This window comes from Triticum dicoccoides, chromosome 4B (assembly GCF_002162155.2).
Source record: "Triticum dicoccoides isolate Atlit2015 ecotype Zavitan chromosome 4B, WEW_v2.0, whole genome shotgun sequence".
Classification (NCBI taxonomy): Eukaryota; Viridiplantae; Streptophyta; class Magnoliopsida; order Poales; family Poaceae; genus Triticum; species Triticum dicoccoides.
This window is the reverse complement of record NC_041387.1, coordinates 537,804,469-537,809,673: the sequence shown is the minus strand read 5'-3', so window position 1 is coordinate 537,809,673 and position 5,205 is coordinate 537,804,469. Positions and strand designations below refer to the sequence as shown.

At 45.1% G+C, this 5,205-nt stretch overlaps 1 long non-coding RNA gene across 1 annotated transcript; it reads right to left on the bottom strand.

Annotated features, from left to right (window-relative positions):
• Window positions 1–777: 777 nt before the first annotated feature.
• Window positions 778–1,768, bottom strand: LOC119293843. Its single transcript, XR_005143233.1, has 3 exons — window positions 1,616–1,768; window positions 1,440–1,522; window positions 778–831 (listed from the first exon to the last, which is right to left on the bottom strand). It is a non-coding gene; the product is annotated as an uncharacterized LOC119293843 (long non-coding RNA).
• Between the last annotated feature and the right edge of the window lie 3,437 nt (window positions 1,769–5,205).

Sequence of the window (5,205 nt, the reverse complement as noted above, 5' to 3'; positions counted from 1 at the left end):
GGGGTCGGGCGCGGGGGCGGCGGCGCGGAGACGGGCCGCGGGGGCTCCCCGTGGGCCTGGCGGGCCCGGCGGCGGCGATGTGGGCGCGGCCCACGTGGCGGCACGGCGTTGGCTGAGGCGGGCGGCGGGGTGGAGCGGACGCTGTCCGGCGCGGGCCGGACACGTCCGTCGGCGGCGGAGGAAGGAGATTTTTTTTTAGGGTTTCGGGGAGAGGGAGAGATCCGAAAACGGAGGGGTGTATATATAGGCATAGAGGGAGCTAGGAGAGTCCAAATGAGGTGCGGTTTTCGCCCACACGATCGTGATCGAACGCTCTAGGACATGGAGCAGTGTTTGGTGGGTTTTGGGCCAAATTTGGGGGGTGTTGGGCTGCAACACACACGAGGCCTTTTCGGTCCCTCGGTTAACCGTTGGAGTATCAAACGAAGTCCAAATGACCCGAAACTTGACAGGCGATCTACCGGTAGTAAACCAAGGCCGCTTGGCAAGACTCGGTCCAATCCGGAAATGTTTAAACCCCACACAAGAAAGAAAGGTAGAAATGACCACCGGAGGAGAACGAAACGCCGGAATGCAAAACGGACAACGGGGAAAATGCTCGAATGCATGAGACGAACATGTATGCAAATGCAATGCACGTGAAAACATGATAAGGGATGCACGAAAAGAAAAACAACACACGGAGACAAAGACCCGAACCCGAGAAATAAATATAACTTAGCGCCGGAGACGGCAAGAGTTGGATACAAATATGGAAAGTTACATCTGGGGCGTTACACATAGCATCTAGGATGACTTTGGAAGGAAGGTCCACAGGGTTCATGTTGAAATCTGGTCAAAAAACCATAGTGTAGTAAGAGTGAATGACATCGGAAACAACCCTTATTTTTAAAATGGAAGAGTAAGCAAGCAAATCAATACTTTGGATGCAATCAAACATATGATTCTTATTCGTTGTCTGATGTAGTTTGTGAGAAAGAGAAATCAACGCATGCAGCAAATTCAGTGAGGCAATAGGTATGTAATTTATAAGATGTAGTTTGGTTCGAGGTTTTGTCCGGAAGAGGAGTACTAACAAATTATGAATGCCTTATTTGTAATTTTGTATGCATAAATGAAGTGAGACGTAGGATCTCATTTAGCAGAGGGCTTGGGTCGGAATAAAATGCAGATATGGTTAATTTAGGCCTCACAGTATTATTAACCATACAAAAGGGCCCGTGATTATGCTATTGCCACAAGTCGATGTGGTTCAGTAATGATGAAAGGACAGGGGATAAACCAATAATATTTAAAGGTGGGCATGCATATGGCGTAGCAAATTAGTGTCTTTATTTATAGGATATGTGTTTTATCTAGGTGCATGTCTGTTCGCATCAAGTTCAGGGCCATTAACTCGCAACTCTCTATTGTAAGTAGGGCTAGATTTTAGAATCTACCTTCTGATAAGAACCGGGCGTTGGCGAATGATTTAGCTGGCCTTGAGTTATCAAAAGCGGCGAATCGAAGGGAAGAGCTCGGGCTGCAAGACGGGGAGGAACATCACTTAGGAAATCTAGCAAACCCATGCACATAGACGAACCAGATCGAAATACAATGAAGGGAGGAGAAATACCTGCCGTAAAGATCAATCGTAGCTAGATGTGCTCTTCTTCATCTCGTATCACTTGTCGATTTGAGCAGCAGCGTGGATCTAGGCATATGTTTCAGGGGAACTGCGAGGAGAGAAGCAAGGGGAGTGAAGTGGAGGAAGGGGATGAGAGCGAGTGGTTGGATGCAGATGTGAGACGGTGAGTGAATAGAATCACCTCCCGCACCGATGACGATCAGTAGAAGCCGCCGCTCCAGCCAAGTAGGGAACGAAATGACCCAGGTGTGACCTAGTTTGGATAAAGCAGAGGAGGAAATACAATGAGCCTCTGCCTACGGGTCGGGCGAACGGAAGCCCAAAAGAATTTAGATGGGCCGCACACTGCGTCAGGCGTCTCTGCATGTTAAATCAGCCGATGCCGTGCGGCCAAATACCTATTGGGCTGGGCCATGAACGAGGCGGAATGCTTCAGTTTCTTTATTTAGTTTTCTATTACTTTTGCTCTTGTTTTTTTTTGATTTTACGTATCTTCTTTCTAAGGAGTAATTCGTAATTAGAAAGGATAAAAAAATTAACAAAAGTAGAAAATGTAAAAGAAGTGTTCATTATGCCAAGAGAGCGCACATGTTTCGAATTATATAAATGTTTTATTTAATTTAACGAACAAATTTATATGAGGATTTTTTAACAACGAGGAACAACTTTTAATATTTGATGAATAAAATTTGAGAGCGATGAACATTTTTCAACTCGCTGGACAAGATTTGGATTCTAGATTTGGTTTGATACTGAATTCATGTGTAACCGAAGTAAAAATGTTTTTTGTGAGCATCGCCCCTTCATGGGAGAACCAATAGCACCTACCAGTATAACAGAAACCAAGGCTGGAGGCATGGGCTAAACTGTTATACCCTCATGAAAATCCACTTGCAATGAAGAATGCAACGGCAAAACAAACAAAAAGGCATGGTATAAATTGCTTATAACCGACCACATCAGTCGTAGACAGTATAGCGTTCGCATCACAAGCCTAGAATTTAGATGAGCATTAACATAGCATGAGGACAAGTAGACGTACATTTAGGAAAATAAATTGATCAGCCAGCCAATTGGAATGTGAAAAAATGCCTTATCTTATCATCTTTTTTAGAGTAGCCTGAGCCTAAGGCAAAAGATAACAAAGGCGTAGCTAATATAAGATGGTCCATACATACTGGTGTATCTACATTCATCGTAATAAAAAGGTTTAGGCCAAAAGATCAAGAGGGCAGTTAGCAGGGCACAGATCAACTGCATGGAACATCTACATTGATTTCATGAGCAGTTGCACGGCGGTGTGGCTTCACGATGGGGTAAGCAGATCCATGACAGAGAGGTTGGTCTTCAGAGCCTCGAATGATTCAATAGCATCGACATGAAACGCCGGCCACCTTCCAAAGAAGCCGTCAGACGACGCACGAACATGAAACGTGCATTTCATGCCAAGCAAGCCTAAAAGTTCAGGAGGAATTTTCCTGAGCATCGAGGCCGCCACATGAACATTGTGAATAGTAGGGTCATGACGCATGTTGTTGCAAATGACCTGGCCAGCAGATCGACCGACAATCTGCTGCCCTTTTGCTCCAAACAACTCAAACTCGGCTTCTCCGCTTCGGTCTTTTGCAAGGACAAATAATGTGTACCTGGTCATTAGCAAACAAACTATAAGCGAAGCAAAAGGAATACTATGAACCAATGCAATTGCGAGCTCTTCTTACCCGACTGTTGCACTGGTACATGAACAGCTACGGCGTCCACATGTATATACATCAGGCTGAGTGAGTGACGTCGCAGCTGGCATGGACATATAGTGGCAGTCCGTACAGAAGGTGGCCCACCATTTTTTCAAATGCGAAACCCTTGTAACCGTCACGTTGCATCGAAACGTACCTGCCTATGATGCAAAAGAAGGCGGTGTATCAGCAGCATTCTTGCAAATGCACAAATCGCAAACACTATAGACAGAGAGAGAGTCAATACTATCAGGGACAACATTGTTACCTCCTTGTGATATAAATTAATGTTCATGAGATGGATTAATAACGCCGTAGGAAGGACATCAGCATGTTGGGCCTGGAGGACAATCCTAGACGGCGCAGGAAGGTTATGGCAAATGTCACAATCGTCACAATCGTCAAACACACAAAGACAATAAGAAAGAAGTGCACCCATCCATCGGTCCGTTTCTTAGCGAACCTTCATTAACAAAAACGGTGGCGCCAACAAAGATGACTACAGCTGGTTCTGTTTGACCCATAAAATGAACACTTTCTCCGTTAAATCGAACAACTCTTTCACCCCAGAGGGTTATCCCAAGCTCATTGCCACTAAAATAATATGAGAACAGAGGGGTACCGATAGGATCAGATGCCATGGAAAAGTGGCTAGTAGCAAAATAAAACAATACATGAAGATAAGAAACCAGAACACATACTTATGATCAGATAGGAGTACATGTCGCTTGAATACTCGGCTAAGTGTGTGAGGCACCCGAATAGCTTTCATAGGAGAGATTGCCGTAATGACTCCGATAACATCTACATGAGCAAATGCGAAACTTACTACTTAACAGACATCAATTTATGCAGAATAACCGATTGTAGAACATAAGAAGAACCACTGGTGTAATTTACATCACCTATGTAGTTCTGAGGAGTATCATTTGCAGGGGGCAGCTCGTTAATTGGAGTCAAGTGGAACGTCCACTTTGGGAACTCGTCGTTTAGGTGGAAACAGTTCTTTATGACTGTAAATTGTGTAAACTTGATCATCAACGGTGCGTCGACGGGGTTCAAAATGATTGGCCGAGGATGCACGGCAAATCGACTAAATTCATAGACCACGCCCTCATGTAGCATGTTAATATAAGCGCCAAGAATATCCGTTGGGACAGTTGCGTAACCATGGTTACCCTACAAAAGTAACGCATTATCCTAGACAGACAGCAGCGCCGAGAATCAGGAATATACTTCTAAATATCTTTAATTCGTACCTGAGCATCCAGAAGAACCATGTGCACAACTTTGACAGGTCCATTCTCCAAACCACCACGGTAATGCCATAGGCGTGATAGGCGGACACAGACAGACTGTTTGTCCCAGCCGACGTGCAGATCGGACAGAGCAACACAAGTCATCTGGCAAGAACGGCACCAAGATAACTGTTGTTAGCTTCCAGCTGCGAGAAGAATAAGGCAAAGAAGATGTGGGTACTCTAGATCGATACAATCAGAATCAAAAAGACGTGCAAGGAGATTCTTGAAGGCACGTAGAAGCTTAGGAACACGTAATGGCACGTCAAGGAAAGCAATGATAAGGCCCGGACATTGGGGGTATAGGGTGGCACACCATTACATCAGAAGAGGAGAATGGAAGCAAGAAGAAACTTACCAGAAGGATGAGAAGTCGAAACCCTAGAGGCGCCGCCGACTGAAGGGGGAAAAACCAAGCTGGAGACCTAACGGAGCAGACAGACAATATATATCCAGACCGATATACAGGTGGGCCAAACCAGAAGCCCATGAGAGGGTTAAAGCCTCAGATGGTTCTCATGGAAAAAATAGCAAGGTAATAGCA